General features: G+C 44.6%; 1 protein-coding gene across 2 annotated transcripts in view; it reads right to left on the bottom strand.

The window, feature by feature from the left end:
* The window catches only part of RTTN (rotatin), a 206,338-nt gene that overhangs the window by 178,870 nt on the left and 4,772 nt on the right, over positions 1 to 22,696 (bottom strand). The window contains exon 1 of one of the 2 annotated variants that reach the window (XM_083187718.1): positions 8,528 to 8,606. The exons of the other annotated variant lie outside the window; for it this stretch is intronic. The gene's annotated coding sequence lies outside the window, so the exon portion shown is untranslated. Of the gene's footprint in view, positions 1 to 8,527; positions 8,607 to 22,696 lie in introns of those variants that run through there. 2 annotated transcript variants of the gene reach the window in all.

A 22,696-nucleotide genomic window follows, 5' to 3' on the forward strand; every position in this document is an offset into this window, starting at 1 on the left:
CCTTACGAGATGACTTAAAGTTATTGAATGATGATCGCTGTATCCCTTTCGCAACAACGGAAGAAGATACCACTGGAGTTGTCTCATGTTCCATTGTGCCCATGGTATTATCTTTATACAGGAGGCAATCATACCTAGTAGTTGAACTGCCATTAATAGAGGAAATCTTCTTCTTTGTAAGATCAATTCTGCCATTTTCTTTATCTTTAGACATCTCTCTATAGACAAGGCAATGGAATATTTCTGGCAACTAAACTCAAGCTGTTATGACTATGTGTCTATGCAAGAATACTATTTTCCCCTTTCTTTCATTTCATACCATGGACTCCATATCACGCAATGAATAATCAACAATAAGGACGCCCCTCAGAGATTTTCTATCTATAACAACTTCCGCCAACCAGAAGATCTACGTATCGCCATCCAGGAAGCCGGGACCGGAAGTAGTCATCGGACACCCGGTACCCGAAAACTAACAGAGTTCTTTGCCGCAACAGATACTGCTAACGATGCAGGGAGAACAGGGGACGAAGCTGGGACATGCCCCTCCTATATATGACCACTCATTCGGACATACTCTGCCCATTCTTTTAGAAGAAGGATCCCAAAGCCAGCACCGCCGGACCGGAAGTGCGTCACCGTCACTTCCGGTCCGGTGGTGCCGGCTTTGGGATCCTTCTTCTAAAAGAATGGGCAGAGTATGTCCAAATGAGTGTTCATATATAGGAGGGGCATGTCCCAGCTTCGCCCCACGAGTGACCGGCGACAATCAGTTCTGCTATAAAAACCAGTCAGGTGGGCACCAGTCACTGCGCCCAGGAAGAAGAGCACTTAGATGCTCGAAACGCGTCGGCACTGGCATCCCACAACTTTACCCAGGACTCAGCCCCAGTGCCTAGGTATTTGGAGCCACAAGCAGGGTGCACACTCCGGACTGCATCCGGTCTTACTCCATCCTTGCTGGCTCCAAATACCCTTAGGGGTAAGAAGAATATTTTATTATATGTTTTTATGTCATTTTTACATCTCTCAATACCCTTGTTAGTCAATCAAATTCTGTTAAAATCCCTTGGCGCCCAGATTTATTGTCACACCTACTCCTTCCACATTCCATTAACTGTTAAGGTCTGAGGGTGACCTTAGTGACAATCTGTAGGCAGCTGGGATAGGAGCGCAGGACCGAACCCCTCCAAAAAAACTGAAAATATTTCTGGGTGTCTATACAAACCCCCAAGGAACTGAATGCTCTGGGTTGCACAAAGTTGACTTTTCACTTCTTTTATGATCCAACCGTGAACTTGTGAAGTCTTTATTGTCAGGGTAACACTCAGTCTTACTTCTTCTACTGAGTTCCCAGCTATTAACAGATTGTCTAAGTATGGCCATATTTGCACTCTGTTTTTTTAGCTCCGCAATTAAAGTGATCAACAATTTCGTGAAAACTCTTGGCTATGTCTTCAGGCCAAACGGCAGACATGTAAATTGGAAATGCTGACCTGCCACGGAGAATCTCAGGAATCTTCTGTGTTTCAGAATTATGGGAATGTGGTACGCATCTCTGAGATCTATTGATGCCAAGTACTCTTCTTTCCTTATTCCTGATACTATAGAACTCAGACATTCCATCCAAAACTTTATCTTCTTTATGAAGAAGTTCAGTTCTCTTGAATCTGAATCCTCCATTGGTCTTTTCTACCACAAAGAGATTTGAATAAAATCCTCTTCTGTGCTGACTTTCTGGAACCACTTCTATTGCCTTTATTTCTAGAAGTTGTTCTATCTTCAAACACAGTGCCAGCCACTTTTCTGATTCTTTTGGTACCCTGGATTTCATGAACCTGTTCTGGCTGGGAAATCTTGGAAATTCGATGCAGTATTCAAATGGTAAAGTTGTTGATTTATTCTTAGAATTCACGTCTGCGCTCCAGGGTTTGAGCCACAACGCTCTTCTCGCCGTCACTCCTGCCGCCATATCCTTGGATGCAAATGAAACGGAGTCTAGTGATGCTTCACAAAGGTAATCTATGGATTTCTGCATGATCTCCAGACTTCTTAACAGATACTGTTTTGAAATTCTTTCTTCCACATCCATATGTAAATTGAAGCCCACAGTCTTAAGGCCCTAGAGACCGAGGTGACTGCTACACTAGATTTAAGTGAGCCAGCTGAAGCCGAATGAACCTCACATAAGGCATTTTTTTCAATCTTTCTATCCATTGAATTCTTGAAAGCTGCTGCGTCCTCTAATGGAATAGTAGATCTGGAAGTGAGCACCCATTTTACCTGACTCATCTGTGGAGTCATTTTATAGACATTCCACATCCTCAGAAGATCCCTCCTTCTGACTGAACCCGGCCTGAGATCTGGATCTTTTAGGAGTCTGTGATTGAAGAAATTCTTCATTTGACACAAACGCCTGCTTCATCCATGTCATAAGTTCTTTACATACATCAGATTGCTCAGCTTTTTTATTCAATTTAGCCTGTCCTCAGCGTGTAAGCAACCAAAAACCGGGTCATAAGGCAGGCATGTTTATGCATAGGACCAGGAATAATCACAGTCCCCTAGCATCTTCCTCTCAATGGGGAGCCACCCCACTCAGCTCCTTGCTGGCAAAAGGTAACCCTGTTTAAACACACATTAAAAACCATACTCTGTCCTCTCTAATGGAGACAGCAAAAAAAAAGACACAGAGGAGAAGGAGGAGGGGTCTATTATACCCAAGGTGGGTGGTCCCAGAGAAAAAGAATCCTGTGTGATCTATGAGGGGAAGGGGAACATCAGAGTGTTATGGTTGCCATGGGGATCTTAGAATAAATTATTTTACATTACATATAAATATTGCTATGGGCAACAAACCAGATGCTGTATATTATCTTCTAGAGCAGGCATGTCCAAACTATGGCCCTCCAGCTGTTGTGAACTGCAAGTCCCAGCATGCTTTGCCACAGCTTTGATATTAGGGGATGCTAAAACTATGGCAAGGCATGCTGGGATGTGTAGTTTCATAACTGCGGCAGGGCGACAGTTTGGACATGATTATTCTAGAGGTTGCTAAATAAATAAGTAAATTCTGATTGGTTGCCCATAGCAACATCCCATGTGAAATAAAAGTGCCATCATAGTAAATTTCCCCCAATGTGTGTGAGAGACATGGAAAAGCAGCAGGAAAACAACAAAAGGTCCTCCTTCAGAAATTAACCTAAACCTGATGGTTTGCATACATCTCTGGTGGTGAGGCACCTGTGCAGGACCTGATGTACAGTGTCTTCAGAGCCACATCACTGTTTTGGGATGATGCCTGCCTCCATTCCGGAAAAAACAAGAACATGTCACCAATATTTTCAGACAGTGCTGAGGCCTTGGTCTGCATCTTCCAAAGCAGACATCCTGGCCTCGGCTATGGAGCTGAAAGGGTCAACCAAAAAATGGGCAATGATCTTGCAGATGATCCATTGCACACTCTGACCTGCAGGCAGGAGACGTCTCTCTCCCTCAGACACCACACGCAGCATTAGCATACTTCAAATAGCTGCTAAAGCCAAACTTCGGCCATGTCTAAACCAGGTCCGTCCTATCTAGCATAAAAGTTAATTCATACAATTGGAAAACATCTTTAGCTGCAGGACTGTATACAGCTGTGTCCAGCCTCATCCTAAATGAAAATGAGTTGCACATATGTATGCACCTGTGTTATCAGATAGGTCATATGTTCGTACATAACACATTTGCACATAAAAAAAGGCTGGATACATCTATAAGTCATTAAATAAGACTGGAATCAAGAATACATTGTGTTCCAACAAAAATCATATAAACAATTTCCAAATTATCTACTGTAAATCTGACTTCAACAGACTTTGATCCTATCAACAGGTGAAAGAAACCGCAAAGTATTCCATATCAGTATTAAATCATGGTGTTTTTGGGTACATTTTTGTCCATGTCATTTCACTTTTCGGGGGGCAACATTGGTGAAAAATGGCTGTAAATTCACCAGAACCACATGGATTTGCGGCAAATTTGCTGATCCACACAGATTTCGCCCAGGTGGAAACCAGCACAAGAATTGAATAGGGCGAACTCACTCTATTCAAAAATTACAGATTTTTTCCACAGGTGAAAAAAAATTGCCTGAGATTGAATACCAACTAAGGAGCCAATTCAGAGTTAAAGGCAATTAATTTACAACAGCACATCTCGAGTATTAACCACTTTACGGTCTCAAAAACTAAACTAAAAAATAGAGAACATTTAAATCTAGTAAACTAAAAACCTAATAGGGGTGTTTCTAGCACCACCCTGTATTGCAAACCATAGGCACATAGGTAACATTGTACACAACACATTACAATACTATACAAGATATGCGGTAAATAGGTGGACAGTCAATAGGTCGATCGCCATTGGTCGACAGGCAAAAGGTAGACACATAAAAAAGGCCGACATTATCAAAATGTCGAAACAAGCAACATAGCGAAACAAAAATGTATAGGATGATGACTGCGCTTATGGTACTGCCACTTATGGGTATCATGTCCTATGATTTACCAATTCCTAACTAACATACTACCTCCAATTATGGAAACCCACCAGCGCTGTACCTCCAAACAATATAACTCACATCCTCCATACCCGGATATGGAGGATGAGAGTAAGGGGGTATTCAATCCATGCCGCTATTTCCGATGGGGAAATATTCAATGCTGTCTTGCCCGACAGCATTGAAGAGGCAGATCTACAGAACCGCCCAACTTTAAAAGCTGTCCATTTTGCAGAGAACAGCCGTGAATTGTCACGATCACAGCTTGATCTAGACAATGCACGGCCATTTTCACAGACACACCCTTTTCGCCGATCACCAGGCAGGACGTTGAATGCCACCTGGCGATTTGCAGTCGAGCAAAACGAAAATGGGTCAGGGTCACGGCTGTCGGGACGGACCGACAGTTGTGACCCAGGGGACTACTTGATGTTGTTAATAGAGGTTGTGGTTATCAAATATCTACACAGCCGACCAAAAAAAAAACCTTATGCGAACATAGGGCATAAGGCCAGTTTTGGGGTATAGCCCACCATATTGACTGATTGTGTCCATAGTGATCGATTGTGTGTGAAGACACCAGCCATCTTGAAAAGAAACCTTGATGGGAATATAGGGCTCAGACTTAAGGTCAGTTACGACATTTATGCTCAATCAATCGACCAGACACAGGAGGAATTGAATATATAACCATACTTATTGGCATTCTCTTTAGATGAACTAGATTCTCTATTTGGTTTTATATTATTTTGTTACACATAAATAAAGCTGGCATTTGGACCAGTGAAACGCGTTGGTAAACTCCAGATCAGCATTACCCTTGTTGGACTTACCTGCTTATTCATCTGACCACTTGGAGCCACATACTGGAGGTCTTTGGCTCAAGATCCTGATAAAATCAGACACAGATTGCTGTGAGGTTGCAGATTGGTTTAAACATCCAACTATAGAGCCGATCCCTCTGGCAGCATCCAGGACTTTTCTTGCCATGCGGACTGCTGCTATTTGGTACAGTGCTGGTTTTATACATGCCCAACATTGGGTCCACTACCTTTTAACACATGATCTGGATCATGGGTCCTCAAACTGCGGCCCTCCAGATGTTGTGAAACTACAAATCCCAGCATGCCTTGCCACAGTTTTACTATAAGGGAGTATTAAAACTGTGGCAAGGCATGCTGGGATTTGTAGTTTCACAACATCTGGAGGGCCGCAGTTTGAGGATCTGGATACTTATGCTGTTGTTCTTAAAAAAAAAAAATGTTTTATTCTGATTGTATTTTATATAATGGTATATTAAAACCGAGCCGGATGCGTATTCCTTTACATGTATTCCGCGTCCGCTCGCCACGCTTCGGGCTCGGTGGCTCGCTGCGCTCACCACACTATCTAAAATCAAATCCACGCCGACGTGGATAGTGGGGGTATGAAAAGGTTGGAGGACGCGTACCACCGCCGCTCGCAACGCTTCGGGTTGCCGTTGATACAGGGGGTGGCGTGGGGGTGCTTTTAACATTGTAAGCACCCATTACAGTGCTTATACAATTAATAATGTTATAGGGGGGCCATTTAACATTGCAAACACCCATTAGGGTGCTTATACAATTTAAAATATGTCATACAATGCGATGGTATATGATTTTAAATTGTATGACATTGGGTGCCATCGCGTAACATCGCATCGCATCCCATTGTAAGGCTTATGGTATGCGATGCGATGGGCGCCGTGCTAGGAAAAAAGTACCTTATTTTCAATTGATTCATCTGGTATAGATTAACTGAGCGCTGCTTTTTTCTTTTCTACTTCTTTTGTGGTAAATAGGGGAGTGCAGCAGCTCCAAGCAAGAAACTCCTGATTTAAGCACTCTTTTTTTTAACTTTACGTTAAAAATGTATTTCTAGATTCTCTATATGGTTTTATATTATTTTGTTATATTGTGTGGAGGTACTGCGCTGGTGGGTTTTTGCATTTGAAGACGCAAGCAATATGTCGACATGTGGAAATGGTCGACATGAGTTTTTCATGTATTTTTTTAAGGCAGTTTTTCATACTTAACTATCCAGGTGGACATAGAGGGAGAATATAATAGTGAGCCGAGCAAAGCAAGCCAAGTGTAAGAATGCGGTAGTCTTATACGGTGTCCATGTCGACATAGACACCTAAACAAACATGATAAACGCATGTCAACTTTTTTATGTGTCGACCTTTTGCATGTCAACCAATATCAACTTAATAACTGCCAACATATCACCCATACCCCTGTAGAATGTGATCTTTAGCTCCAGGTGTACACTAGCTGCATAGGCTATACAGAATGCTGGGATATGAGTAATTTCTTGCATTAAATATAGCCATGATTTCACAATGTAACAGGCCCTTGGGGACTACAGTATTGGTTTCATTTGAAATCCACACAAAAAAAATAAACAAACAAAACATTGCCATCAGAACATTACAATAATATTTGCTGCAATTTTTACTCCTTTTGAACACCTATGCCACATTCCCATGTTTAATATTTCACCTTATTATTGTAGCAATATCACATTGTTGATATGTACACTATTTCAATAACAATACTGACTTTACTGTAATTAAACATGATAGAAGTGCTTGTGGAATCCTCTAATCTCAATTGAATTGTGTTAAAAGTTATACAGGAATACTGGTCTATGGAAAACATGTTGAGGATCCAGGTAAATAGATTCTTCCTCCATTTTTAAAGGCTGGAGGTCCATACAAAGCTGAAGAGCCGACTACACCAGCTGTCAATATTTTGCTAGGTACAGTAACAACAAGACACACTGCAAGCATAGCAAAATATAGTCAAACTGGTACTAAAAGGTACTTGTGTAGTAAATCAACTCCATGCCAACATGGATAGTGGGGGTATGAACTATCCATGTTGGCATGGAGTTAAGTTACTTTATTTTAGATAGTTGTGGCGAGCGTAGAACCCGGAAGTAGCACGGCGCCATGAAACTACACAAGTACCGTACTGAATGTTAAAATGGATTTGCTAACATAGCAATTTACACACACACACACACACACACACACACACACACACACTATATATTAATTTTAGATTTAATTTGAAAGTAAATACATTTACTAAAGCTTCTAAAAATTAAGAGGCAATGTTGCCCATAACAACCAATCAGATGCTATAATTTCTCATTGCATCCTAGAAAATGATAGCCAGAATCTGATTGGCTGTGGGTAACATCGCCTCTTTTCATGTTTAAAAACGTTAATTCATTTACCCCTAAGATAGTAGCTCACATACAATAAATGACAAAACCAGTATATGAAAAAAAAACTAATATTTTGTTTACAATATGTGCACAGAATTGTGGACCCAAGGTTATATATATATATATATATATATATATATATATATATATATATATATATATATATATATATGCGCCTTGGAGAAAGTGCGCTATATAAATTAAACTTTCTCACTTACACATATACATATACACGAGTCTCCTGCTGGCAGAGAGTGAAACTACATTTCTTTCTCACACTTGCACAAACACAGAAGGTAGCAGGCTAGCTTTCGAAGCTTTTGCTTCAAGTGGGCTTACTAGTACATGTATATAGCTATTGCCAGAGTGTGAGAAACTCAGAGGACTCACTTTAGTACATCCCCAGAGTAACAAGTTTATCGTGAACATATCCACATTTGTCCCCATAAACACATTAGTAGACCTATTTGACTGTACACAGCCAATTACACACCTAGTTTTAACGTTCTCCCAATTACAGAGAGCTAGGAACAAGCCATACACTATCTATGCCACGAACTTATTACAGATATATGATAAGGCTTGCTTAGATTTGTAGTGCAATATTACATGGGAAGCCACAGGTTGCACTACAATGGCACATGATAAGCAATAAGAGAAGATTGGTGTGACTAGATATCATGCCCTAGTCGGGTGGCCATACACACACACAGGTGCTGTACATACCTTGCAAAGGTACAGTAACACAATGGTAACGGACTAACAATGTGCAGCGGCAGCGCACAGTACAGGAAGAAGCCGGCCGCTGTACTAACCTGCATCCTCGGGACCCGCCCACACTCAGTCACAGCCAATCGTTACACCCTGCGACAAACGCCAATCGGGGTATACATCTCAGCTGTTTACAGCACCGCTGCATATGAGAGAAGCGCTGCAATTGGTTAGGAGCAGTGCTTAGCAACAGTTTGACAGTGTAACGGCGGCATACACATACTGTGCTGCTGCTGGGAATGGAGGGAAGAGAGGAGGGAGAAATGAGATAATCCCCCTGTGCAGCTGCTGACAGTGACACATACAGCGGGGGGTACGAGGTTATCTGGTTGTGTTCCAATCCTCACAGCTTGTAATATAGACGATGTATCTAGTATGTCCAGCACCCGGAAAAGGTGTTTAGAAAGGACAATGGCTCTTTCTGTATGACGGGGAGCAGCAAGCCTGGGAGCACAACAGCACATTCCACTGCAGGAGTATGCTCTTTGGGGGTTATTCAAAACTGATCGCTGCAAAACCGCAACAAAAAACAGGGACTAAGTAAAAACTGGACCCAGACAAGACCCCGGAATGCCGGACCCCAGACATTCCGGAGCTTGTAGTGTCCAGTCCGGGGTGTTCCATTTAGGGCAGTGGTCAGGGAACTCGGCCCTCATTACCCCACACAGTGCATGTTTTGCTGGTAACCCAGCAGGTGCACAGGTGTACTAATTACTCATAGACACATATTATAAGGTCTGCAAGTGGAGTTAATTATTTCACTTGTGATTCTGTGAGGAGACCTGCAAAACATGCACTGCGTGGGGTAATGAGGAGGACCGAGTTCCCTGACCACTGGTCTAGAGGGTGTCTTGTCCGGGGGGATGCCTGTTATAGCTTTTACCTGGGACATGGGAAAGGGAAGATTACAGCCTCCCCCTGTGGACCGGACCATTCTGTGTCTTTGCTACATGGCCTGGCCATAGAGGGAGGCTTTAGTGTTTCTCCCTCCTCCTCTCCCTGGTGACAGGTGTCACAGGCAGCCCCCACCCCCGGAATGACAGAAATTGATGAATGGAGCCTGTCCGGTCCAGCGTTCTGGGGTCCGGGTACGGTTTTTACCCATACCCCAAAAAACAATGCTGAATCTATTCGTAATCTATTCGCACCCTATGGTGTGTAGGCACAAAATGCATGCTTCCCATGGTGTGTTAAGCACTGAGTCATGCACCCCATGGTGTGTAGGCACAGAGGCATGCACCCCATGGTATGTAAAGCACAGAGGCAAGCACCCCATGGTGTGTAGGCACAGAGGCCTGCTCCCCATGGTGTGTAGGCACAGAGGCATGCTCCCCATGGTATGTAAAGCACAGAGGCATGAACCCCATGGTGTGTAGGCACAGAGGCATGCACCACATGGTGTGTAAAGCACAGATGCATGTACCCCATGGTGTGTAGGCAAAGAAGCATGCACCCCATGGTGTGTAGGCACAGAGGCATGCACCCCATGGTGGGCTAAACACAGAGGCATGCATCCCATGGTGTGTAGGCACAGAGGCATGCTCCCCATGGTATGTAAAGCACAGAGGCATGAACCCCATGGTGTGTAGGCACAGAGGCATGCACCCCATGGTGTGTAAAGCACAGATGCATGTACCCCATGGTGTGTAGACAAAGAAGCATGCACCTCATGGTGTGTAGGCACAGAGGCATGCACCCCATGGTGGGCTAAACACAGAGGCATGCATCCCATGGTGTGTAGGCACATAGGCATGCACCCCATGGTGTGTAAAGCACAGAGGCATGCACCTCATGGTGTGTAGGTACAGAGGCATGCACCACATGGTGTGTAAAGCACACATGCATGTACCCCATGGTGTGTAGGCAAAGAAGCATGCACCCCATGGTGTGTAGGCACAGAGGCATGCACCCCATGGTGGGCTAAACACAGAGGCATGCATCCCATGGTGTGTAGGCACATAGGCATGCACCCCATGGTGTGTAAAGCACAGAGGCATGCACCCCATGGAGTGTAGGCACAGAGGCATTCACCCTATGGTGTGTAAAGCACAGAGGCATGCACCTCATGGTGTGTAGGTACAGAGGCATTCACCCTATGGTGTGTAAAGCACAGAGGCATGCACCTCATGGTGTGTAGGTACAGAGGCATGCACCCCATGGTGTGTAAAGCACAGAGACATGCACCCCATGGTGTGTAGGCACAGGCATTCACCCTATGGTGTGTAAAGCACAGAGGCATGCACCTCATGGTGTGTAGGCACAGAAGCATGCACCTCATGGTGTGTAGGTACAGAGGCATGCAACCCATGGTGTGCAGGTAGAGGCATGCACCCCATTGTGTGCTAACACAGAGTTATGCACCCCATTGTGTGCTAACACAGAGTCATGCACCCTATGGTGTGCTAACACAGAGGCATGCATCCAGGTTTACTGGTTGCTCTACAACTCTGTTCTGTTACATAAAGCGGTCACTTACATCCACTTGGTTTTAAATCACTAAGGCTGGTAGAACCCTTGGTCACTAGTCTACGGCTGCATCTGTCAGTAGATGTTAAACAGCTGTCCTTATACAGTAACCTCATGCTACAACTTTGTATACTACTCAAGCAGCTCAATGGGTGTAGGCTGCTCCATCTTTTCCTCTCACTTAAGATGCCCGCTCCAACTGTCCCAGCCTATCTCTGGAGCATCGTCTGACCTCGAACTGTCACAATAGCCAGCATGAGCCAGTCTCTCTCTGGAGCATCATGTGACCTCCAATTGTCACAATAGCCAGCACATGACATATTAGATCCACCCAAGGCGGGCTATTATTAGAGAATGGGAGTCGATGTGGGCACAATGGCACTGTTCATAGTTGGGTTATCACGTACTTACAAGACACAGAATGATGCAGCAGTCAGATGCTAGTGATACTATAGATACTATAGATATAGGCAATGCTGTATAAGGACTGTTAATGAACAGACAGGAATAATTAGACCAGTGATGGCTAGCTTTTTCAGCTTGAAATATCAATAATTTGGTTATATTTGCAGCCACACCGTGATGCCCATTATACATATGCCACACACCGTGATGCCCATTATACATATGACAAACACTGTGATGCTCCATTAAACATATGCCACACACTGTGATGCCCATTATACATTTGCCACACACCATGATGCCCATTATACATATTCCACACACTGTGATGCCCATTATACATATGCCACACACTGTGATGCCCATTATACATATGCCATACACCATAATGCTCCATTATACATATGCCACACCGTGATGCCCATTATACATATGCCACACACCGTGATGCCCATTATACATATCCCACACACTGTGATGCCCATTATACATATGCCACACACTGTGATGCCCATTATATATATGCCACACACCGTGATGCCTATTATATGTATGCCACACACCATGATGCCCATTATACATATGCCACACACTGTGGTGTCCCTTCTAAATATGAAAGTCAATGTGAAAGAGCAAGATATCATTTAAGAAGGCTGCACTAATACATTGTCTGTCAAAAAGGCAGCTACCGGTGCCAACAGAAGCACTGAATAGTGTGGCATTCGGAGCCTGCAGAGTTTTCATCAGAGCCCATGTGTAGGAGAGGTGTCCCAGGGAGGCGAATCTGTGGGTCTCCTGGACAAAAAGAGCAGGGTCTCCCCTTTCAAAATGGCTGCCACAGCAGCAGCATGCCGGAGCCCAGACCTCACCTCGTCCAAAGCTCCTCTGGTAACCTCTGTCAATCCTCCGGGTCATGTGCCAGGACTCACTGGCAGGTCGGTCTTTCGTCCCCAGCCAGTGCTTCCACAGGCTCGACTACAGCAGCAGGGGTGGACTAAAGGAGCTGGAGCTAGCTCCGTACAAGTCTGCTCCCTCCAGTGGACAGGCGATGCCCCCCTCTGTCCCCTTCCCGTTGGCAGCTCAGCATGCGTGCTGGCTTAGCCGCTTCCCTTGCGCTCTTCCAGGTGTTCACCCTCCACACCGGTTGGTCAGACTGACCTGTGTCTGCGTGTCAGTCAAAGTGCCTTGGCGTGTCACAAGTGACACGCATGTCATAGGTTAGCCATCATGGAATTAGACTCTTGGATCACATCTGTCAGCAGAGAGATAGTAATGGTTTAACATGGCTGTGTCAGGTCTTGTGGTAAACAAACATGGGTACTTATTTCCTAGCACAGCGCCCGTCACAGGTGATCGCATACCTTAACTTAAGGAATGCGATGAACGCGACCGACGCGATTTCAGGGCTATTTTTAGTCTTTTCCCCGACAATTAAAAAATCGCGTCCATCGCGTCCATTGCATGCCTTAAGTTAAGGCATGCGATGCAACCGATGCGATGGACGCGATTTTACACAGGGAACAATGTTAAGTGGGCCAATGGACCCGATTTTTCATTGTATAGCCACCCGTATGGGTATTTGACATGACAAATGCCCCCCCCCCCCCCCCCCCATTGTTAACACCACCCCACGATGAACGTCAACCCGAAGCGTGGCGAGCGCAGTGGTACGCGTCCTCCGACCTTTTCATACCCCCACTATCCACGTCGGCGTGGAATTGATTTTATATAGTGTGGCGAGCGCAGCAAGGGGACGCGTAATACCTGTGAAGTATATAGCATCAACTCCACGCCGACGTGGATAGTGGGGGTATGAAAAGGTCGGAGGACGCGTACCACCGCCCCTCGTGGGCTCGCTGCGCTCGCCACGCTTCGGGTTGGCGTTGATCGCGGGGTCGTGTTAACAATGGGGGGCATTTGACCCATCAGGGTTGGGAAACAATAAAAATTGGGGTCTGGGGGCCATTTAACATTGGAGCCAATGTAAAATCGGGTCTCAGGGACCATTTCACATTGATTCCAATATAAAAATTGCGTCGATCGCATCGCATGCGATTTGGTTGCATGCGATGCGATCAACGCAATTTTTTTGGACCCGATGGATACACTCTTGATCGCACGCGCCGTGCTAGGAAATAAGTACCCAAACATGTAAGACAGAAACAGGTCAGGGTCAACATTATCAAAAAACAAACAAATGGACGGCCTGATTCAGACCTGATCACAAAAACAAAATCTTTCCCAAAATGGGCAAAATGTGCACTGCAGGTGGGGCAGATGTAACATGTGCAGAGAGAGTCAGATTTGGGTTATTTTTTTTCTGTGCAGGGTAAATACTGTCTGCTTTAATCTTACACTGCAATTTAGATTTCAGTTTGAACACACCCCACCCAAGTTCTAACTCTCTGCTCATGTTACATCTGCCCCACCTGCATTTTGTCCATTTGAAAAATATTTTGCTTTTGTGAATCAGGCCCTGAGTCAGCAAGGAATATCTCTACATAGAATCAGTAGTGTAACTCGTGGAGGCAATGGAAACGGGCTTTAGCCGCCTGGGGGCACACAATAGTTGAAATATGGTGTATATGGGCGCTTAGGTGATCGATTCACTTAAATAAAATACATAATAAAATATATTTACACTCAAATTCAAGTGGTTTTATGGCGTGTCTGATGTCCAATCAATTTGTATACCAGGGTGTTATCCTGATAAAACAAAAAACATTGCCAAACATAGTGCAATACGATTTAAAATATAACAATTTATTAGTCTTGCAGGACATTTACAAACAAACAGGATAAAAAGCATATAACCACCGATTGTGGTAAAGTATTCCTGTCCCACCAGGTTTAAGCCATCCGCATCAGGTCCCAAGATTGAATATAGGGAGAGTGAGGGAGAGGGTGCCGGCTCCACAATCCTCCACCGTTACTGAGCCTAATGCATTTCGGACTTATTGTCCTTCATCAGAGGCTTGGTGACTAGGTGCATTGGACTTATATTTATACCCCTTCTACTTTCCACAATTGATTACAGGTGCTGCCGCCGTCTCCCTCTCTCTTCAGGTCCGGAAGTGTCATATGGAACGCATTTTGCATTCCATTTGCTGGGAACCAGCATCCTATCCGGCTTCCCAAGTGAGTAGCGTGATGTGGAGCGCATCTTGCGTTCCATTTGATAGAGGAGGCTTTACTTTACGGACAGAAACGATCCCCATGCAGGATTCATTTTCTTTCATACCCGGAAGTACAATTTGGAACGCTCCTGCGTTTCAACAATGTTCTTGCTTTTATTTTGTCCTTCCAAAGTAGTCTATATTTAATGAATCAATGGCAGTAAGGGTATAAAAAGATAAAATATTAAATAAATTAAAATCTGCAGAATATTAACCCCTTCCCGACATTTGACGTATATATACGTCATGGCCAGGATGTACTTCCCGACACATGACGTATATATACGTCATGACTTTAAACTGTCACCGCGTCTATAGACGCGGTGACAGTTTAAACATGTCTGCTGTCCCTGACAGCAGACATGTCCCTGCATGCCCAGGGGGGGCGGCGATGCCTCCCCCCCGTCGGCGATCGCTGTGATTGGCTGTTCAATGTGAACAGCCAGTCGCAGCGTTTTCCTGTGTTACCGGCGAATCAGACGCTCGGTAACACAGGGATCAATCACCGCCGGGTGGGAGGGGGCGTGAGGGGGTCACCGGTGATGACCACACCTCACCCCACCTGCCCCCAAGGCTGTGATTGGTCCGTCGGACCGACGGACCAATCACAGCCATGGCGCGTGATTTAAATTAATGGTGACTGCGCTGCAGACGCCATTCCGGTCTGGAATTGCGTGCAGAGCGGTCACCGTGCCAATCTGTCGTGATATACTGACCTGATCCTTGCCTGATACTTACCTGATCACCGCTGGTAGCATGCTGCCAGCAGCTGGATGCTTCCTGGATCTTGTGACTTCCTGTGTGCTGCTGCTGCAGTGTCATAGAGTCACAGATAGTGAGAGATAGTGAGAGAGAGTGATAGAGAGTGCTATATTTTGTGTCTGCTGCCCCCCCTTTTGTGCTGATCAGTATATCTGTGCTAATCAGCAACTTTTTGGGGGTGCAGGGTTTTTTTTTTTAATATATATATATACCTGTCAGTTGCACCAAAGGTTGTGCTGCCTGTGCAACTGACTGCTGCCCCCCCTGCTGCCCCCCCCTTTTGTGCTGATCAGTATAAACTAAGTGATCAGCACCTTTTTTGGGGTCCAGGTTTTTTTTTTTATATATACCCTGTCAGGTTGCACCCACAGTTGTGTGCCTGCTGCCCCTCACTGCTAATCAGTGTTGCATCACTGCATCACTGATCTGCAGTTTATTTTTTTTGGAGAGTGCAGTGGGGTTTTGTTTTTACACCCACGTTGCTTTTGTGGGTGTCCTGTGGCCGCTGAGCGCTGATCAGTGACATACATCACTGAACAGCATTTTTGGCACAGGGTTGATATAATTTTTTTTCTGCAGTTTTTTTAAATTGTTTTTTTTTTTGGAGAGTGCAGTGGGGTTTTGTTTTTACACCCACGTTGCTTTTGTGGGTGTCCTGTGGCCGCTGAGCGCTGATCAGTGACATACATCACTGAACAGCATTTTTGGCACAGGGTTGATATAATTTTTTTTCTGCAGTTTTTTTAAATTGTTTTTTTTTTGGAGAGTGCAGTGGGGTTTTGTTTTTACACCCACGTTGCTTTTGTGGGTGTCCTGTGGCCGCTGAGCGCTGATCAGTGACATACATCACTGAACAGCATTTTTGGCACAGGGTTGATATAAAAAAATTTTTTTTTATTGGGATCAAATTCCTGTATAAAGTATTTTTTTTTCTGCACTACATACACACTACACACTACATACCCCCCGTGTTGAAATAAAGTTTGTACCCCCCCTACACTATACACGTGTTGAAACATTACACTTACAGAAACACAAAAATAAAAATGTCATCCCAAATGTCATCCCAAATGTCATCCCAGTCATCCAGAAGAATGTATTCAGCGGAGGAGGCATATGCCATGCTTGCCTCTGACTCTGACACAGCCAGTGATGCAAGCGGGGAATTTGAAGGATTCGTCTAAACCTCATCTTCCTCCTCTAGTGATGAGGGACCCCCTCAAAGACGCCCCCGTAGAGCAGCTGAGACCCCCCCCCAAATGATTGATCCCGTATGGACCCCACCACCAGACAATTTAGAGCCCCAGGTTCCTGAGTTTTTGGCCATCCCAGGAATCCAATTTGATTCAACAGGTCTCAGAGAAATTGACTTTTTCAAATAATTTTTCTCTGATGATTTTATAAATTTAATGGTGGACCAAAGTAATTTATATGCCCAGCAGTTTATTGCTCAAAACCCCACGTCATCATTTGCTAGGTGGACCCCTGTAGATGCAGTAGAGATAATGACGTTTTGGGGTCTGGTGTTACATATGGGCATAGTAAAAAAGCCAGAAATTAGGCAATATTGGAGTACAGATGTTCTGTACAGCACCCCACTTTACCGTATGGCCATGACTCGGACTCGTTTTGAGACAATCCTTAAATTTTTACATTACACCGATAATGCACAGTGCCCACCCAGAGATGATCCCACCTTTGACCGGCTATTCAAAGTCAGGCCGGTCATTGATCATTTCAGTGCCAAATTTGCAGAGTTGTACATCCCTGAAAAATTTATTTGTATCGACGAGTCGCTTATACATTTTAAAGGAAGGGTTAAATTCCACCAGTACCTTCCCAGTAAGAGGGCAAGGTATGGCATACAAATGTATAAACTGTGTGAAAGCACCTCAGGGTACACCCACAGGTTTAGGGTATATGAAGGGAAGGATTCAAGAATTGAACCGCCAGAATGTCCCCCCTCCCTCGTAGGTGTTAGTGGAAAAATTGTCTGGGATTTAGTGCACCCCTTCCTGGATAAAGGTTATCACCTCTATGTGGATAACTTTTAGACTAGCATCCCCCTGTTTAAGGCCCTTGGTTCAAGAGGTACAGCAGCTTGCGGTACTGTGCGCAAGAACCAAAGAGGCCTCCCAAAAACGCACATTGCCCAAGTACTGAGAAGGGGTGAAAGCAGGGGAATATGCACCGAAAATATGTTGTTGGTCAAATATAAGGACAAGAGGGATGTCCTTATACTGACAACAATTCAGGGAGACAGTACCACCTCCGTCCCTGTACGAGGTACCAGTACCCACACCTCAAAACCTAATTGTATCCTAGATTACAATAAGTACATGGGCGGAGTGGATCTTTCAGATCAGGTACTGAAGCCGTACAGTGCCCTGCGGAAAACAAAAATCTGGTACAAGCTGGCCGTGTATATCATCCAGATGGCACTGTATAACGCTTACGTGCTATTCCGTTCTACCAGCCAGAGGGGGACATTTATGCACTTTCAAGAGGAAGTCATAAAGGGCCTAATATTTGGGAACCAGCAGGCAGAGGGCCCCAGTACTTCTAGTACTGGCCCCCGTATTGTACCAGGGCAGCCTTTTCCTAACGAAATCCCCTCCACTGCAAAAAAGGGCAGGACACAAAAAAGGTGCAAAGTTTGCTATAAAAAGGGAATAAGAAAGGATACTATTTTCCACTGTGAAACTTGCCCCGACAAACCCGGCCTATGTATAAAGGAGTGTTTTAAAATATACCACACATCTATGGATTATTAGGTTCATCATTTCACCGTGCTTCGGGGGTCTTGCTAATGCCACATAGCACCCACCATTCATTCCACCAGAATCTGAGCTGCAAAATCCAAAAATCACTCCTTCCCTTCTGAGTCCTGCCATGCACCCAACTGGTATTCTTTGGTCACATATGAGGCATTGCCATACTCAGGAGAAATTAGGGCACAGATTTTGGGGTGCTTTTTCTCCTTCATACCTTATGAAAATGAAAACTTTTGAGCCAGAACTGCATTTTTGTGTAAAAAAATGTAATTTTTCATTTGCCCAGCCCAGTTGTATCAAAATTGGTGAAACCCCTGGGGGTTTGAAATGTACACTATAGCCCTAGATGAATTCCCTGAGGGGTGTAGTTTGCAAAATGGGGTCCCTTGTGGGGGGGGTTCCACTGTATTGATGCTTCGGGGGTCTTGCTAATGCGACATAGCACCCACCAACATTCCACCAGAATCTGTGCTGCAAAATCCAAATATCACTCCTTCCCTTCTGAGTCCTGCCATGCACCCAAATGGTATTTTTTGGTCACATGTGAGGCATTGCCGTACTCGGGAGAAATTGGGGCACAGATTTTGGGGTGCTTTGTCTCCTTCATTCCTTGTGAAAATGAAAAATTTTGAGCCAGAACTGCATTTTTGTGTAAAAAATTTAATTTTTCATTTTCACTGCCCAGTTGTACCACAATTGGTGAAACCCCTGGGGGTTTGAAATGTACACTATAGCCCTAGATGAATTCCCTGAGGGGTGTAGTTTGCAAAATGGGGTCACTTGTGGGGGGGGTTCCACTGTATTGATGCTTCGGGGGTCTTGCTAATGCGACATAGCACCCACCAACATTCCACCAGAATCTGTGCTGCAAAATCCAAATATCACTCCTTCCCTTCTGAGTCCTGCCATGCACCCAAATGGTATTTTTTGGTCACATGTGAGGCATTGCCGTACTCGGGAGAAATTGGGGCACAGATTTTGGGGTGCTTTGTCTCCTTCATTCCTTGTGAAAATGAAAAATTTTGAGCCAGAACTGCATTTTTGTGTAAAAAATTTAATTTTTCATTTTCACTGCCCAGTTGTACCACAATTGGTGAAACCCCTGGGGGTTTGAAATGTACACTATAGCCCTAGATGAATTCCCTGAGGGGTGTAGTTTGCAAAATGGGGTCACTTGTGGGGGGGTTCCACTGTATTGGTGCTTCGGGGGTCTTGCTAATGCGACATAGCACCCACCAACATTCCACCAGAATCTGTGCTGCAAAATCCAAATATCACTCCTTCCCTTCTGAGTGCTGCCATGCACCCAAATGGTATTTTTTGGTCACATGTGAGGCATTGCCGTACTCGGGAGAAATTGGGGCACAGATTTTGGGGTGCTTTGTCTCCTTCATTCCTTGTGAAAATGAAAAATTTTGAGCCAGAACTGCATTTTTGTGTAAAAAATTTAATTTTTCATTTTCACTGCCCAGTTGTACCACAATTGGTGAAACCCCTGGGGGTTTGAAATGTACACTATAGCCCTAGATGAATTCCCTGAGGGGTGTAGTTTGCAAAATGGGGTTACTTGTGGGGGGGTTCCACTGTATTGGTGCTTCGGGGGTCTTGCTAATGCGACATAGCACCCACCAACATTCCACCAGAATCTGTGCTGCAAAATCCAAATATCACTCCTTCCCTTCTGAGTCCTGCCATGCACCCAAATGGTATTTTTTGGTCACATGTGAGGCATTGCCGTACTCGGGAGAAATTGGGGCACAGATTTTGGGGTGCTTTGTCTCCTTCATTCCTTGTGAAAATGAAAAATTTTGAGCCAGAACTGCATTTTTGTGTAAAAAATTTAATTTTTCATTTTCACTGCCCAGTTGTACCACAATTGGTGAAACCCCTGGGGGTTTGAAATGTACACTATAGCCCTAGATGAATTCCCTGAGGGGTGTAGTTTGCAAAATGGGGTCACTTGTGGGGGGGTTCCACTGTATTGGTGCTTCGGGGGTCTTGCTAATGCGACATAGCACCCACCAACATTCCACCAGAATCTGTGCTGCAAAATCCAAATATCACTTCTTCCCTTCTGAGTCCTGCCATGCACCCAAATGGTATTTTTTGGTCACATGTGAGGCATTGCCGTACTCGGGAGAAATTGGGGCACAGATTTTGGGGTGCTTTGTCTCCTTCATTCCTTGTGAAAATGAAAAATTTTGAGCCAGAACTGCATTTTTGTGTAAAAAATTTAATTTTTCATTTTCACTGCCCAGTTGTACCACAATTGGTGAAACTCCTGGGGGTTTGAAATGTACACTATAGCCCTAGATGAATTCCCTGAGGGGTGTAGTTTGCAAAATGGGGTCACTTGTGGGGGGGTTCCTAACTTTTAGCATCTTATGGTGCCTAGAAACCTACATGGTGCCTAAAAAATAATCTCATAAAAAGGAGGCTCCAAAATCAAGTAGGTGCTCCTTCTATTATGAAGCCTGTGGTTTGGTCAACGTGCACACTAGGGCCACATATAGGATATTTATGAAAACAAAAGAATTGGGGGAATCAATTTTTAGTCACATTTCTCTAGTAAAATCTACTGTGTTCCTTAGAAAAATGTATTAAAATTGCAAATCTGCAAAAAAAATGAAATTTTGAAATTTCACCTACACTTTGTTTTAATTCCTGTGAAACACCTAAAGGGTTAACAAACTTCCAAAATGCTGTTTTGAATACTGTGAGGGGTGCAGTTTTTGAAATGGCATCATTTATGGGGTTGTCTCACATACAAATCCCTCAAAGTCACATCAGAACTGAACTGGTCCCTAAAAAAATCAGTGTTTGAAATTTTCTTGAAAATTTGAGAATTTGCTATTCATATTTTAAGCCTCCTAGTGTCCAAAAAAATTAAAAGGAGGTTGAAATAATGATGGAAACATAAAGTAGACATATGGTCTATGTTAGTTATTAACTATTTTGAGTGGTATGATTATTTGTCTCACAAGCAGAAAATTTAACATTTTGAAAATTGCTAAATTTTCCATTTTTTATGACATTTTGGTATTTTTCACAAAAAAACAGACTGTATCGACCCAAATTTACCTAGGCAATATAACTCCCAGTGCGATCAGTAAAAATGTGCCCTTCCAATTGGTATTAAAAAAAGAATGCGCGTATTATAAAAAAAGGGTGTGTAGCCTTGCTTCAAGGAGTAATGCCCATTACACAATATGCCACACACCGCGATGCCTATTTCATATTATTCTACACACTGCAATGCCCTTTACACATTATGTATGTCACACATCCTAATGCCCATTACACATTATGCCACACATCATAATCCCTGTTATATATGGGATGCGGTCAGCATCCTGGCAGTCAGGATATTGTACAGTATACCAATGCCAGCATCCTGACTGCTGTCAGAACACCAGAGCCAGAACATCAAAACAAATCAGGATGCCGACGATGGAATACCGACATCCAGAACCAATTTCCAGAATGTAAGTATGCTGGGTTAAGGTCAAGCCAGGAAAGGGGGAGGAGAGATAATATTATAGGTACTTCCTCATCTTTGTGGCCACCGCTTATGACAGTTACGTTAGCCACTGCATGAATCACAATTGTCCCCTCGCGGGCTCGCTTCGCTCACCGCGCTTTGGGCTCGATGGCTTGCTCCACTTCGCTCGCCACAACATTACTAAAGGTAATAGATGGTGGCATGGACACAGGAGGGTGGCGTGGACCCCAGTCATGGCTTGCCATGTGCTACATAAGTCTCATAGCGTAAGCAATGGCCGCAAAGATGAGAAAGTACTGTATTATACACCATTGGAGGGACAAAGGGTTAGGTGGAGGAGGGGAGGGGGGACATATATACATATCCAGGAGCAGAGCAAGAAAAAAATACAGGGGACACCATAAAAGGTCGTGCTATAGAGGATGGGTGGCATTAAAAAAAGACCAACCTCACAGCTCCCTTTCGATAATTTAATCCCCCCTTCACAGCTTCCTCAGGCTTCTATCACCCCCTCCAGCACAGATTATTTTGCAACCCTCCGTGCCAGCAGCGGCAGCGTGTAGTCCCCTGGATGGATGTGTCCGTGTGGTAGTTGCTGCAGAGCTCCTGAACACACAAGACAGTGCAGGAGTTCAGCAGCAGCGCCTACGTGGACACTATCCATCCAATCGTTATGAGGCAGAGCAGTGCTACGGAGTGCAGTCGCCAGACACTGCACACAGGCTGACTGACAGAGTGTTAATTGTCAGCAGCACACACAGACAGCATTACTGCGGAGGGAGGGAGGATGGCGGATCGTGAAAGGAGACTTAAGAGGCACGGTGGCACTAGTTACGTGTCTGCGAGTATGCAGACTGTCTGCACCAAGGTGCAAAAGCATCCTGGCAGCGGCGCTCCCCACAGACCCCGCCGGAGCTGGCTCCCCCAAGCCACTGTGGGGTCTGCGGTACCATAGTTATTAATGTACCCGCTAGGCTGTTTAGCTGCGCCCAGCCCCATTTTTAAAGGGCAAAATGCGCCCTGCCCCTCCAGCAGCGCC

The sequence above is a fragment of the Crinia signifera genome, chromosome 5 (assembly GCF_055691185.1).
Source record: "Crinia signifera chromosome 5, ASM5569118v1, whole genome shotgun sequence".
Taxonomy (NCBI): Eukaryota; Metazoa; Chordata; class Amphibia; order Anura; family Myobatrachidae; genus Crinia; species Crinia signifera.